The sequence below is a fragment of the Mus musculus genome, chromosome 12 (assembly GCF_000001635.26).
Source record: "Mus musculus strain C57BL/6J chromosome 12, GRCm38.p6 C57BL/6J".
Classification (NCBI taxonomy): Eukaryota; Metazoa; Chordata; class Mammalia; order Rodentia; family Muridae; genus Mus; species Mus musculus.
This window is the reverse complement of record NC_000078.6, coordinates 5840409-5857117: the sequence shown is the minus strand read 5'-3', so window position 1 is coordinate 5857117 and position 16709 is coordinate 5840409. Positions and strand designations below refer to the sequence as shown.

Here is a 16709-nt window from a genome sequence, read left to right as displayed (position 1 = left end):
ATGTTTAATATATATGCATTTGTTTAAATATAGATTTTATATATGAGAGAAAACATGCAATCTTGCCTTTCTGAGTCCATCTTATTCGCTTAACATGATCATCTCCAATTCTCCCACTTTCATGTAAATGACACATTTTTTCTCATTACAGCCAAATAAAACTCCGTTGTGTATATGTAATGTGTTTACTTCATCCATTCTGCTATTGACGTTTCTTTAGGCTGGGTTTGTACCCTGGGTGTTGTGATTCAATCTCACTCTTCCCCAGATCTCATAGCTCATTTCTTCATTCAGCATATGTTTACAGATGCTGCCTGCCTCTCCTGCTTCAAGAGTAGCATGACTGGCTTTTGCTGGGGCCAGGCATGCAGGAGGCAGCCTGGTTTCTGATCTCCTGAGGAATGTGGAGCCCATGTTATTACCATCACAGATGGATTTCCAGGATCTGAGATCAATCTGCCACTGTTGAGTGGGACTCAGAGAAGGAGGTGGCTCACAACAGAGCGCCAGCCTTCTGTTTCCTGTGCCACTATTGATTCTGTGCAGTTCTGGGAAAGCTGCAGCTGCTGTTCTAGCCTCCACCCCCTCTTCTGTTGATTGGACGGGAGACTAAATGGCATCTCCATCTCCCTCAGACCCAGTGTGCCATGCCACGCTGACCTACTCTAAAAAGCTTTGTCTTTTTCCTTCACCAGTGACACTGAGGAACATCCAATCCAGAGGGCTTCTTGGGCTTTTCCCAGATTCCAAAAGAACCTCCTAATCACACTGGCTTCTTGAGATTTCCCTGGGTAGACCCGTGACCCACGCACCTCCCTGTCAAGATCCTGTCTCATTTTCCAGGTCCAAGAAGATGAATGTTCAGCATTTGCACCAAGGGAATGGAGTATTTCTTCAAGGAAGTTAATAAGATTGTATATTTTAGCCTCAGGGCACCAGAGAAGGGAAAGAAAAATTCCCTGAAACAACATGTCTCTTGTTTAATAAAGTTTTATTATTATTATATATGAGTGTGTGGGAAAGAGAAATCTATATCTGTTCTTCACCATCACAGCTTTATTGGTTCTGAGCTTAAAAAATCAGTTTGGTGACTAACAGAATAAAGAAACCGACTGACCGGTGATTTTTAATATTTGGCTCTTCCAGGAAGCAATCTAATAGAGTAAGGGCTTATTGGAAAGTGTAGATGATATGAAATAAGTTACACAGAGGGGTGGGCTCTGCTGGCTCACACCTTGGGAAGACAGCAGATGTCACAGGAGACTGCTTTGTCCTAGCTAGTCCAGCTCACTGAACACTCCAGCCTTGGGAAACAAAGAGATGCCAGAATGTTACTTGTCATACATTTCTCCCCCTAAAGCTTTGCTTTATGTAAAATTTAAATCCACCAGCTGAAAACATCAGTTATCACCCACCATTGGTACAGCATTTTCCTCTCTGCTCTCTCCGCTCCTTTTGCTCCTTTGCAGTTGAGTGTACCTGCTCTCTGTCCCTCTGCCCCTTTGCCCCTCTGCCCCTGTGTCCCTGTCTTTCTCAGTTTTATGTGTCTTCTCTCTCTCTCTCTCTCTCTCTCTCTCTCTCTCTCTCTCTCTCCCCTTCCCATGTATGTGTCTGTGTCTGTCTGTCTGTCTATTTGGCTGGCTCTCTGTGTGTCTCTGTTTCTCTGTGTATGTCTCTGTCTCTCTGTATGTGTGCATGTGTGTGCATATGTGTCTGTGTAGTTGTGTGTATACATGTATATATCAAAGCCATGTGTCTGTCCTGTTTCATAGCTGAGAGCTCAGCTGGTAAACCCTGATCCCTCTCAGAGCCAACCAAGCAAGTGATCTAAACATCTTCCTATCATTCCAAGGATTTCACAAGATGTCAGGAAGAATTGTTTCAGGTTTAGGAATGTTGATCAGTGTCTCCTTAGAAACACAAAGTGATTTCTGAAGCCTACACTTACAGCTCAGACTCTTTCCCCTCTATTTCTTGACTTCTTTTGCATACTAAGTGTTTTAGTTAAAGTCACTATTGCTGTGATAAAACATATAACCAAATAAACTTGTGGGGAAAGTTTTCTTTTACTTACAGCTCTATACAACAGTTCATTGTCAAAAGCAGTGAGGGCAGGAACTCAAGCAAGGCAGAAACCTATAGGCAGGAGCTGATGCAGAGGCCATGGAAGAGTGCTGCTTACTGGCTTGCTCCATATGACTTGCTCAGCCTGCTTTCTTATAGAACTCAGAACCACCTGCCCAGACATGGCACCACCCACTATGGACTGAGCTCTACCCATTAATCACTAAGAAAATGCCCTATAGCTGGATATTAAGGAGGCATTTTCTCAACTGAGGCTCTCTTCTCTCTGATGACTAGCCTGTGCCAAATTGACATAAAACTAGCCAGGACATTATGTATACCAACAGATATCAGACACCCCAGATTAGATGAAAACACATTAATTTGAAATTAGATTTTTCAGAGTACAGTAGAAGAGACGACTGATTTTAGATATTAAAGTAATAGTTTATGGTTTGGTGGCCTGAGCTAAACCTGGGAGAAGGGGAATAATGACAATGTGGGCTGTGAGTGATGCTGGTATAACATGATATGTGGGATAAAGGGACAGGACCTGTGAAAGAGAAGCACCAGAGCTCAAGCCATGGAGTAGGCATGTGGTCTTGCTATCTTCTGTTCCATTTATGCTATGCCCAGTTCCAAAGTACCTGAAGTGATGGTCGCTTGGGTCCCCTCCTTTGATTCACCTTCTATCAGCAATGAGGTGCACATGACTTCTGAAACACATAAGACACATCCACACAAGCCATGGAGGCACAAGTCTGTAATGATGTGATTACACACATCAAATACAGAAATTTGATACTGCTTTGGATAAAGGTCCCCCTGTACATCTGAGATTACCCAACAGTTCAAGGCTAGAGACAACAGTCTTCCATTGGTCTCCTTAGAGTCAGCTACCTTGCATTCTTTATTCTCTTGGGGGAAAGGAGCGATAACTAAACACTAAAAACACAGTCCTGGTAACTGAAGTCAAAAGAGGGTTTTTTTAATCTGAATGGCTGTCCATTTGGCTTGACTGTCAAAGACCCAGATTCCACTTCTCAGAAAAAGAGCTAGTATTAAGTCAGAGGCATATTGGAAGGTATGATAAGCCTATCTGTAGGAAATGTAGGACTGAATGGCTGGTGAGAACAATGTTAGGGATACCTTGTCATTTAGCAGAGATGAGTAATCTCTCTGATGGGTGGGACATTTGGGCCAAGCCTTTGGCTTGATCCTCTGAGGGAGGATGTCTTGCTTTCCTCTACCTTTCCCCTGCCAGGAAACTGACTGAAGTGAGCATCAGTACACTGGAGGTCACCATGTACATCTCTGCTTCCAGAGCCTGGGTCCTCTGTCCTAGGGTTATTCATCTCAGGGAAAGCTATTGAAAGACTCAACCCTTCTAATTCCATTGCATTGAGTTTTCATTATACTTTAAACACTGTCATGGATAGGATTAATGAGCAGAGGCCTATTGGATATTCAGCCAGAATTCTCAGAACCCCAAAGGTCTTGACTCTGAGAGCTTGGGATTGCTTGTCACTTAAATGATCCATAATTTTGTTTCTGATTAGTACTGGGTAGTAAGTAGTCCCAGCTGCTGCTCTGGGGACTCTTTGGCCTTCTGCTTGGCCATGAACTTGTTTGGCTTACTCTGCCTTGTGTCTTATTGGCACAATCCAAGCCCACTGGGTCCTTCTAAGGTGGTAGCTCATGACTCCAAATGACATAAGCAACTTTGGAGACAATCTAATTTTCAGGCCCATCTTCATAAGATAGAAAATAAATGGCTCCTCTCATAGTTCACCAGAAAAATCCTTTAGCCCCCAAACTTTCCCCCTATATTCCCACTGCCTAGAATTTTATTACTAGAACTTGACTCCTTGGGGATTAAAAGGCATTTTAGTCTTTTAAAGTCCTTTATTAAAATGCAAAGACGTCTAGGAAGGTTGAAACCTTATATTACCAACAAGAATTTGCAGTCATTGAGGGCAGGAAATACAACTTAAATGCCTTCTCTTATATATTAAATTCTTAGCTGCCCATGACTCCTAGAAGGTTAAGTCATTCTATACAATCACGGTGCTTAGCTTGCTGAAGGCTTAGCTTTTGTAAATCTAATTTGAGCAACAAGAAATATTTTGGATTAAGGCCTCATCTAAAATGTTCTCTCTGTTCTGCCTTCTTAAATGCAATCTGTGAAATGCAATAAAACACTTTCTTAATGAATAACTGTCATTATTATGAGCCGTCCCTGTTATCCTTCACTCTTTCCCCATCCATTACTGCAGACAGGGCTCTTTGCCTCTTCTATAGTGGTTCTTGCCTTTGCTTTTAGGCTTTGGTATGCTCCAGACTGACACTACCTCTCCTTGTTCACACCAAAGTGCTAACTTTAAGCATTGTTTCTCTCTTCTAACACATTTGTATAATCTCTGTTGGTGGGAAATAACATCGTTAAGTTCGAGGGCTGAAGTGTCTGTGACTAAAACAAAAATAGATTGACTTTTAATGAGAAGTTTTCCTATGGATAGCTGTAACAATCTTATTATTCTCCTAGGACATAGGTGCTGCATGTGGTGTGCATGCTTTTAATCCCAGAACTGGGGAAGTAGTGACAAGAGGATCTCTCTGACTTCCAGGTCAATGTGGTCTATGTAGCAAGTTCTAGGCCATCTAGTGCTACCTAATGAGAACCTGTCTCAAAATAGCAATATAAGATATTTCTACTTTCTTCTGATTCTCAGCTGTTATTTGGATAAGTGAGGTGGTCACATAACAGGGAGGGTTAGTTTTTGTTATTGTTGCTGTTTTTGTTTTTGTTTGTTAGTTTGTTTGTTGTCTAAACATAACCTAAAGCCAAGAAGTCCTACTCTAAAGTATAAAGTAATTGGTATCAGTTGGCAGTTTTTGAGCTCAATATCTGTCCAATCTGTAAAACATTTTCTCAAAATCAATTATTGCCCAAACTGGGGCAATTCTAAAACTGAAAGAATATGCTATCAATAATTACTTCAAGACCATATAAACAGAACAATAGTTGACAAATCAGGACCTGTGATTCCTCTTATTTCGAGAAAAACCATAAACAACATCAGCTGATAAACAAACATGAAACTGTAGTGGGCTCTGATACTCACAGCGCAATCAGATGTGTTTGTTGGACACCTTCTCCAATTGTTAAACTAATAGGTTATGAACAATTGGACAAGTTACGTAAGCAATACTAAAATATTACTATTCCTTTTGTAATCAATATGTATTCCATCTGCTTACAAATACCACTAATTTGGGGATTTGATAAATGAAACATAATAGTGGATTGATTTTTCTTAGAATATCACTATCATGGTATATGAGCTCTTGGGCTGAACTATTACAATCATTAAATCAGAGAGTGAGTATGCAATATTTAGTCTAATACATACAACATAATATAATCAATGTTAGCTAAGAAAAATTCTTGTATACCTCTCAGCACGTGCGTGCTCACACACACACACACACACACACACACACACACACACACACAAACTCCATTTGAAAACTAAACCACAATCTAACAGTGTGTGTATCAGACAGCCTTTGGACCACATAGCTTACTTCTAATAATTTGTCCTGTGGATAAGCATTTTCCCCATAATGTTGCATGTAAAACTGAAATAATAGAGTAACCTAAATCCACTAACTGGGGATTCACAGAAAGAAAACCGGGGATTTTTATAATAAAATATGAAATACAGGTAAAAAAAATGAAGCAAGGTTTTATTGATATAAATAAGTCAATGATATCAAATGAAAATGCAAACTACAAAGCATTATTTTGACAAATCATACTAATAGTATTAAATAGTAAGAAATAACATGTAGCTGTATCCACTCTAACCTTCCTGGCACTGGCAGTGGTGTGAGTTCTTTACCACCTTTCTCAATGCTCTGAATTATTGAATGAAAGACACACACACACACACACACACACACACACACACACACACAGCCTATATTTAATATGCCTTAATCAGTTCAGTGGCTGGGCTCCCAAACCTCCATGTTGCTAACGTCTCCCCTCTCCTCCTACTCCTGAATTACTTTCTAAAATCTATATTTCATCTTTTCTACCCCAGACCCAATGGTGGGGGAGGGGATGGGGCCATCTGCCCTGGCTCTTACATAATTGATATGCCTCTCTTCCTGCAGCTCTCGTGTCTGGTTTTTATTCCTCCTTCTGCATGGGAATTCTGCTTCTTTTCTTCCCCTTCCTGTGTTTCTTGCCCAGCAATCTTAAAAGCCACGCCTCTGTCTCCCTGCCCAGCCATTTGCTTTTGGCAATTTTATTTACCAAGCAAAGCCAACTGGGGTCAGGGACCTTCAGTGTCCTACATGCAAATTTCTGTGTAATTTGGGGAGCCCAATTAACATTATACAAGCAATAAACCAAATGCACAACAATAACAGGTATCAAAAATATCATCTATACATATATATATATATATATATATATATATACATATATACATATATATATATATATGTTCATATGTAACAGAATTTTGTTATTAGATATTTTAAAGGTATGTACTAAAACATTTTAGTTATTATATCTTAACTGCAGGGTAGCTATTCATTTTATTATCTTAATTTGAAAGTGACTATCAGCTGAAACTACAGCTACCCTGAGTGACTCTGTCTCTCTGGGCGGTGCTCATTGACCTTGCTCCTGATGATCTAATTTCCTATATATACAACCTCCACAACATAGTTTCCTTTTTTACATATCAGTCTTATCAACACAGCTCCATGAATTGTCTTCAAGCATCTTTGACTTTCCCTTATTTGCCCTGTTGCTCCCTGAACATTGAATGAAGAGTTGAGTAAACAAATGGGTCTCATGGCTCCTAGATGGCTCATTAAAGGGTTCTACTAACACAAACCAGACTTTAGTGTGTAGTGAGACAACAAAGGTAAAGAAGATCCTCACCTGGCCCTTTGATATCAGACTACAACACAAAGCTCAGTAGTTTGGATCTACTGAGGGGTTTCTGCTCACATACAACAAGAGATCAATATTCCCTTGTTCAAAGGAGAATACAGGATTGGATGGATGACAGAAAACAGAACAAATTATAACAAGACTGGTTTTGTCCTAAGCAGAGGATTTAGCAAAGGGTGATACTAAGCCCTGAGAAATGACCTGAAGTCAGAAAACAGAAGCAAGAGACGTTTAGACATCGTATAACCTGCCCATTTCATTTCACAGATTGAATCCCCGTGTGGAAAGTGATTTTTCCAAAGACACACTGAAGTCTGGGTTGGAACTGAGAGGTTTTATCATTCAGCTTGGGACTGCTCCTTTATCAGTAGTCTTCCCAGGGATGCAGCCTACATTTCTAGTATATTCATATGCCCAAGTTTCATAGTTAGGTAATAGACGGCGAGGCTGGGATACTCATTATCTCAGTTACTTTTCTATTGCTTTGATGAGACATCATGACCAAGGCAGCTTATAGAAGTAGAGTTTATTGGAGCTTACAGTTTTAGAAGGTGAGTCCATGACCACTATGGTAGGGAGCATAGAAACCCACAGGCATACACAGCCCTAGAGCAGAAGCCAAGAGCTTACATCTTGATCCACAAAACTGAAGCAGAGAGAGCTAACTAGGAATAGAGTGGGCTTCTGAATGCCACACCTGTTAATACTTCCAAAATAATTCCTCCAACTTGGGACCAAGTATTCAAGTGCATAACCCTATGTGGGCCACTCTCATTCAAACTATCACACTCCCTATTCATCTGCTTATCTTTTTCCCCATGTTCCATCCACTCTAGATGCTGTGTGAACTCACTGCTTCCTAGAGCAGCTACCTTCTCCCAGAAACATATGTGTCTCTAGAGACTTGGCTACCCTGGCCATTGGCTCACACTAACTCTTGTTTTGTTCTGTTCAATAAAATCAAAGCTTGCAACAGGCAACAAATGTTTTCCTATTCTTGAAAAATTGAAAGGCTGGGTCCCAAGCCCCAGCAGGCTGGGAACTGATGAGAAATAGAGAAGCAGGGGCTTCAGCCAGTCAGTTTAGGAAACTCTATAGGGAAACCTCGTCTCTTGCTGTCTGTCCATAGAGCTCATAATCATATAGGATATAAGAGGTAGGATGTCGTAAAACTATATATATCTACTATTCCAAGGCAAACTTGTGTTTCTGCCAGCAAATTAAGCTATATGGCTAAAGCAATAAAAATGTGGACCCTTGTTCTCTGTCTTTAGGCCAGGGCTAAATAATCAAAGAAATTTTAAAAGTGACTCAGATGAGTACCTTCATACTGGTTTTCTCGACTGTATTTAGTTGATTTCATATTTTAATGAATTTCTTAAGTTTGTAAACAGAGTAATGGGTTTCATCAGTTTGTTCTCATCTGTTTCCCTCCCCACAAAGCCCCTTCCATACCTTTGTATTCTTTCAGGAAGGTAGCTGTTTAAGAGTAAGTCCACCGCTCAGTTTATATGTGAGAACTGAACAAACACAACCTTCAGCTCTTTATGTTTTCCTTTTCCAGGTCAGTTGAAGAAAACCAAAGCTATACTAACATTACTTCTATCGTTTTTGGTGCCTGTTGCTCTGAAAAGAAATAAAGACCAAAATCTAATTGGCAAAGGAAAGGGCTTCTTTCAGTTCATGTATCTAGGTAGCAATTCATCACAGAGGGAAGACAGGGAGCTCAAAGCAGGGACCTAGAAGCATGAACTGAAACAGAGGCCATGGAAGAATTTCACTTACTGATTTGCACCCCTCACCCCATAGCTTTTTCAGTTTACCTTCACAACCCATGACCACTTGCCCAATGGTGACACTGCCCACAGTTATCAGAGCACTTCTACCTCAATTATGACTCAAGAAAATGTCCCATGGGCTTGTCTATAGACCAATCTGATAGGAGGTCTTATTCTCAATCAAGGTTCCCTCTTCTCAGGCCACCATAACTTCTATCAAGGTGTCAGAATCAGCACAACTTCACATCCTGTGAAGGAAGTCTTCTTGCTTCTTGAGACCACTCCATAAGCAGGCATAGACCTGCTTTACCTAGACAACCAGGGTGAAAAAGTACAGAAATTAGGCCTAGGACTTTTGTTTACCATTCTAGGAATGTGTTGCCTACTAGGGTTGCTCCTTAAGACTTTCTCCCCTGCTTTGCAGGCTCTAACTGCCTCCATTGTGCAAGCTTCAAATACAATCATATCATTCCACCATTTAAAACTTCTTTGTCACCATACCTGGGGATCCATCCCATAATCAGCCTCCAAACAGTGACACCATTGTATACACCAGCAAGATTTTGCTGAAAGGACCCTGATATAGCTGTCTCTTGTGAGGCTATGCCAGTGCCTGGCAAACACAGTAGTGGATGCTCACAGTCAGCTATTGGAAGGAATACAGGGCCCCCAATGGAGGAGCTAGAGAAAGTACCCTAGGAGCTAAAGGGGTCTGCAACCCTATAGGTGGAACAACAATATGAACTAACCAGTACCCCGGGAGCTCATGTCTCTAGCTGCATATGTATCAAAAGATGGCCTAGTCTGCCATCATTGTGTAGAGAGTCCCCTTGGTCTTGCAAACTTTATATGCCTCAGTACAGGGGAACACCAGGGCCAAGAAGTGGGAGTGGGTGGATAGAGGAGTTGGGGGGGAGGGTATGGGGGACTTTTGGGATAGCATTGGAAATGTAAATGAAGAAAATACCCAATTAAAAAAAATTCTTTGTCAATAATTTTCCATAACCCTTAAAGAAACAAACCTCAGCCTTCTACACTTGGCTGTTCCTCTGAGTCTGTTATTTCCTATACTGTTCTCACTTAGTGTGACCGCAACCCTAGCCATTTGGGAAACTAGAGGTCTCTGTGGCTATTGATGCCTCTTGAAATATTGGGGTGAATTCCTCAATAACCTTCAAAGCTTTGTTAAAAATAATTTTTTCAGGAAGTTCCTTGTTTCTTCCCCAAGGAAGTACACATTCTATGATATACATTTCCACTTCCCTTTGCATCTCCCCAGCGATTGCTCCATTATATCAGGGTTATATTAGCCAGAACCTTTTATGATGTCCGATTCAGAGCATGGCTTATTTAACTATTTACTACATTATCAAGTAAATAAATGGTTGTAGACAACACAACAGATGAATCAAATCCAGACCACTAAAAAGTCCTTACTACTTTTTTGCCCCAGGGATGAGTGTTTCTTTCATATTTGTTATATGCCAGGTTTGGTTTAAGGCACAGAAAATACAACATAGAGGCAATGAGGAAAACAGGGTGAACAGGGTGAAATGCACCAAGTTAAAGGAAACCTATAATGAAGAAATCCATCAACCTAAACACACACACTATATATACACGTACTCATATCACATATATATATTATATTATATATTATATATTATATATTATATATTATATATTATATATTGTATATTATATATTATATATTATATATTATATATTATATATTATATATTATATATTATATATTATATATATTATATATTATATATTATATATTATATATTATATATTATATATTATATATTATATATTATATATTATATATTATATATTTACAGGAAATAAATCTTTAAAAGTAAGTGCTGGCCACAGGAAGCTAAAACTAAATCTCATGATAAGCGCCCCACTGATATTTATATTCTGCCAAATTTCCTTTTCCTTTGTACCCAAGTTCCTTAATGGTGCACACTTAATTAGCTTTCTATTTTAATGCTATTTTGGCTGGTTCTAGTCTATGTGGGTCAGGTATCATCAACTTATTTCCTTTGGTTAAATTCCTAAATGGAAAAATATTTAATCAAAATGTACATTTTTAAAAAAAGATTTCATGATGTACTTCCATTCTGGTATCTCAAATGATTTTAGAAATTAAAAGACCATTTCAGTAAAAATAAGTATGCTACTTTTTCATGTCATCAGCAGGACTGAAAACATGTGACATGTTGGGTTCTTTTCATTGCCAGTTTAGTAGACATGATAAAGGTATGTGAACTAAGTTTCCAGTGGGGATCAGAAAGCTACACAAATTTTAAATTTTGCAAGACTAATTTACTAATTAGAATATCAAGATTATGGAGAATTGGAATATTGTAAATAAAGAACTAATATTATCCAGAGCTATCTTTAGTCCCTTAGTAGTAACTCTTTGCATCTCTATGTCTGACCTAATGGTCTTTCAACTATCAGGTAAAAGCTTTAGAATGTATTATTTAATAAATAACTATATTCTACCAATCCCAAGACTAAGAATCTAATCAGATAACCTTAAAAATCAATGAGAGAGCCTTTCTTCCTGCTTTGCTGTAGCCCACCTATTTGTTATTCCTGCCAATAAACTTGGAAAGTGCCACAATTGATAGCTGTCTTTTGCTTAAGTAACTATAAAAGCTCATATAACCTCATCCATATAGGAGCATGTATGTACGTCATGAGAGGCAGTCAGATCCCAGTTCCCCAACCATGCTTACATGCCTGGCACAGGATCAACCCTGTCTGATTCCCTGGAAGGGACATCAACATTTTGTATAATACAAAATGTGTTTGCACACCAAGTTTGTTTTCACTGATATTTCTCTGACTCTCATTTTTCATTTTTAAAACTGAATACAAGGCACTGCTCTTTATCAGGAAGAAATTGTGAAAGCAACTCAAGTGTTTACATTTTCAAATGGAGAGCAGAGATTATATCTGAATGCAAGACAGCAAGGTAGATTCCACAAAGAGAGATGGACTAAGAGGACTACTACAACTAAAGTAGTGGGAAAAGATGGATGTCAAGTCAAGCCTACCAGGTTGCCACATTGTATCATGTAAACATTGAATACTCAAGACAAATAGGCAATCTCACAAGCATACAGGCCTAGGAAGGAATGTTGACTCACTGCCGAAGAACTGAGAGAATATAAATACTTTTCACCCAGTTGCACTGAATGATTTTTGTTTCCATTTCTTTTTATGCTTGTTTGATTTTGCTGAGTAAATAGTTGGGATTTTACATCCTAGTTACTTCATTATTCCAATTATTTCTGTGTAGCAAGCTAAATTGCTAATCAAAGGCTCCACTTTTTCTTCCTTTTGTTGTGTAGAGATCAAATCTCACACAGACAACTGAGTTTTATCCTCAGCCCAGTAAAGCCTATGTAAGTCAATCGTTTTCTTTTCACAGATACTAACATGTTTAGATATTTAAACCACTTATCCAATGTTCTGATGATGATTATAATTAACATATAGGTTTTAAGCTCAATGTGTGTAGACTTTGCTCCAAAAGTCTCCTAAATTTCTTCTTATGACTACTGAACATCTGAAGTAGTAAATTAAGTTTGCAGATGATGTGAGATGGTCTGAATAATTGCTATTTTCCCCAGAGTTTGGCATGGTTTTATACTGGTTATTAACTAAATATTATATACTTCTGTTCCAATAGGATCTCACATGTTTCTATCCCTAGAAACTGACTTACATATAGCATCTACTAATTTTGGCATGCAGTCCTATGAGTTCAACAAACAAGATTACATGGCATTACAATCAAGGTGCAGAGAGAGTTTCAATGCTACTACATAGTATGCTGCCTTAAAGTATCTTCAGCTTGTAACAGTCGTGGATATATTATTTTAGAGTTGTGCTTCGGTGTACATGTGTGTGAGTGTCTGTTTGTGTGTGCCTGTGCGTGCATGTGTGTGTGTGTGTGTGTGTGTGTGTGTGTGTATGCATGTAGTCTATGCCTGCACCTATGTGTATGTATATATATGTATGTATGTATATATATATATATATATATATATATATATATATACACTTCCCTTTTCCAGAATATCAGGTAACCAGAAATGCTCATGGTGCAGTCCTTTCACCGTGAGCTGTTTTCTTCACTTGTTAGTGCTGTGCTTTTCACCTACAGTGTGGCATGTTTCAATAATTTAATGCCATTTATTGCCAAACCATAGTTTGATTCTCCATCTACTACTTAAAACTCCATTTAAGTTGTTATAGTTCAAACATATTGTGACTAAAGAATCTGCAAATACATGTGAACAGATTTTTGTGCGACAATAAGTCTTCATTTCTTTTGAGAAAATACAAGAAATTGCTATACTGCTTTTCAAAATGTCTGCCTAGATGCATTCCCAAGTATACGCAAGCGTTCCTGTTGCTCTACACAACCAATGGCACACGCCTGCCATCACTGTGGCCCATCTGTTTGATTTGGATCTCCCATCCAAGTCCTAGCTAGGCCTGACCCTGTTTAGTTGCAAAGATCAGAGCTAAGGTATGTTCAGGCTGGTCTGACCACAGACTTAATGTGGATCTCTTCATGGTTTGAATTTGCACTTTTCTAACTAACGGGGATGAGCAAAACACTATGGCCTTATTTGCTCTCACTGTTTCTGATTAAGTATCTGTTCAAATATTTTTTCATGCTTAGCTGGGTTGATTGCTTTCCTTACTTAGTTTCTAAAGTAATTGATGTATTCTGGATCTCCCAGGCTTGTATTTTCATTTTCTTAATAGTATATTTTGTAAAAATATGAAAAAATCTAATTTATATTTACCTTTTGCCAGTATGGGGATTTCCCACATCTCTTCAATACTAGTATCACCACAAGTGACTATTGGCTCAGCATTTGCCCAGTACTGGCCCCTCTACCTGCGTACCATGAAGGCACATGGAAAGACCATCAGATTGAAAGTCGTGGTGTCTATACTCTTTGTCTCCTATTAGCTTCATTCTTCATCAAGTTCAAGCTTCCACCTCGCCATCGACACTTTACGATTCGGCTTGCTTTGGGATACTGATCTAGTGTATAACCAAACTTCCCATTTAATATCATGTTCCAGTTCCAGTGGCAGACATTTCACTTGAGGAGATAAATTCCTCTACTTAATGGGATAGATCAATGACTGGTGAGTAGCTTATTATTCATCAGAGTCTAGGAGCCTTGACCATTTAAAATTTTAAGTGAGCCATAATCATTTGCTCATTTGGGTTCATAGATTGTTCTGTGTTATTTCTTTAGAGAGAGACAGAAATATAAATATGAAGTCTTGGAGCCTCAATCTCCTTCCTCACTGCTGGCTGGAACATTCTGCACCAGTGATGGATCCATTGTAGGAAACAGAATTTGTATTTCTTATGTCAAGCTTCTTTTTTGTATTATTAATTTTAAAAATCACAAAGAAATGTTCTGATCATAAATTCTCTTGGCATAGATGATATAAAAACACAAACATTAAAATGCCTTCTGGCTCCATATGTGTCTGTGTTGAAAAATATTTGTTTTCCAAGCCTCAGCCTCTCTCTTTTTTGGTCAATAACTGTATACAGTATTTGCTTTGTAGTTTGATTTTTGTCTTCATTTTGCTTAAGATAAACATCCTGTGCCTTTTTCATTCTTCTGACACTTTTTGCTCATTGTATGCAAAGAAACAAACTGATATTTCACAATAATCCACTTTAATCTATCCCACTGAAATACTGTGATGTGCCTCCATCACTATTTTTTAAAAAATAATCCCCATATTCTATCTGATGGAATGAGAGAATAGGCCCCAACCGTATATAAGTGGACACAGGCAATATGAGCCAAAAATGAAACTCAACACAAACATGGAGGATGCAGCCATAGCAGTGTCACTGAATGAAAAAGAGGGTCTTATAAATTCTATGATTTTAGTACAAGGTCTGCATAGTGTTTCATACCAGGCATCACTGATGGTGAGTCTTCAGCATCTTACTTATCTAAAATATTATTTCAGAACTGAAGAGATAGTTCAACCAGTAACACCATGTGCCATTCTTTTAAGGGACCTTAGTTTCTTTCTCCATGCCTTTCATGGGTGGCTCACAATTTCCTGTAACTCTAGCTCCAGGGGTCTTGATGCCTCTGTGGGTACCCACACTCACTTACAAATATGCACAGACAGATCCAAACATATATGCATAACTAAAAATAAGACAAATCTTTACAACAACACTACCATTTGTAGAATGGGAAATGCAAGTCCTTATGGAGTATGCTCTTTTGTTTTGTCAACTTGACACAAACTTGAATAACCTGGGAAGGGGAAACCTCATACTGAAGAATTGGATCCATCAGATTGGCCTGTGAGTATGTCTAGGGGATGGAGATATTTTTGATTAATGATTGATGTGGGTGGGCCCATCACTGTGATCAATGCCATCCTGGGCAGGTAGATATAGGTTGCATTAAAGAAGCAAGCTAAGGAAGCCATGGAGAATAAACCAGTAAAGAGTGTTTCTCTGTTATCCCTGTTTCTGATCCTGTTTGAGTTCCAGCTCTGGCATCCCTCAGCATTGGAATGTGACATGAAATTATAAGTCAAATAAATCCTTTTATTCTGAAATTGTACATGTTTATAACAGCATCAGAGATGCTAGTATACTGGGCAATGCCCAGCTATAAGAGAAAAAATATGAGTGTGAGAGTTGATCCTAATCCACAACCAATCCTGATAAAATAAATATAAGTTATAGTCATGTGCCTTGTCCCTTGGTGTGGATACATAACAAGAAAGGATACAATAGTTAGAAAGTATCCTTATATGTGGCCAGAATAGATGGAATACTAGAGAAGCCCGCAAACCAGGACTCACAGGATCATAGAAAGCCATTGGTGTAAAGGACAGGATGACTCCCATCATCCCTTCCTGCCAAAATGCTTGAATAAAAGAAAATCCAAAGGTATTTGGCACTCTGCTGCAAAAGAGAAGAACTTAGGAGATAGAAAACCTGGGTCTAATTTCTACTACTCTACTAAGCAGTTTGAGTAGGTTTCTTTTATGTCCTCCAACATAGTCTCTGTCTACTAACTATCACAGGAAGGGATAGTCACTCAATTTGGATGAGGGCAAGACTGTACATTTGACACTTCTTCGACATTCTAAAGGGCAACATTGTAGTTGATTTGAATGAAGTTTGGAATGGTTATTATGCCTGGAAACCCATGGTCCTATAACATAATCCTGAAGTTGATGAAAAATGACTATAAAACAGGAAGGAAGTGAACTCTAAAAGCACCCTTGAAGAATATATGGCTTTCCTTACCCTTGTGATCACACAACACTACAAGAAGCAGCCTAAGGAAAGGCTTATTATGCCTTGCAGTTCAAAGGGATACATGCCAACCTGGTGGGGAGTCATGACAACAAAAGGGGGAGATGGCTGGCGGTGTTATATCTGAAGGCAAGAAACAGATGACCAACAGGAAGTGAGGCCATCCCAATGACTCACTTCCTCTAACAAAGGCTCTGCTTGCGAAAGTTCCTACATTCCCAAACTATACCGCCATCTAGAGATCAAGTACATACACACATGAAACCAAAATAAAACATGGGGAAAATGTTTTTGGAGAAAGACTGCAACACTTACTGCAACTATTTCCTCTAGTAAGGTAGGAAATGGGAAATATGGACAACAAACTAGGAAATGTGGCTAAAGAGATTTCCCAGAAGAATGCCCAAAGCAGGAATTGGTTATTCAAGGTTTTGGTTTGTTTGTTTGTTTGTTTGTTTGTTTTTCACTACATGTGGGGAAAATATTGATTGAGAGATATAACATGAATCAGAACTTCCAAGCAATG

At 38.8% G+C, this 16709-nt stretch overlaps 3 long non-coding RNA genes across 3 annotated transcripts in view; all 3 read right to left on the bottom strand.

Annotated features, from left to right (window-relative positions):
* Positions 1–16709, bottom strand: part of Gm9548 — a 244998-nt gene that overhangs the window by 128430 nt on the left and 99859 nt on the right. The gene's annotated exons all lie outside the window — the stretch shown is intronic.
* Gm32442 overlaps positions 971–16709 on the bottom strand; it is a 48877-nt gene continuing 33138 nt past the window's right edge. Inside the window, exons 2-3 of the long non-coding RNA XR_001780544.1 lie at positions 2712–2780; positions 971–1304 (exon numbers count right to left, since the gene is read on the bottom strand). This is a non-coding gene — a long non-coding RNA (predicted gene, 32442). The remainder of the gene's footprint in view (positions 1305–2711; positions 2781–16709) is intronic.
* Positions 7549–9363, bottom strand: Gm46333. The gene is made up of 2 exons (XR_001780545.1): positions 8926–9363; positions 7549–8665 (listed from the first exon to the last, which is right to left on the bottom strand). It is a non-coding gene; the product is annotated as a predicted gene, 46333 (long non-coding RNA).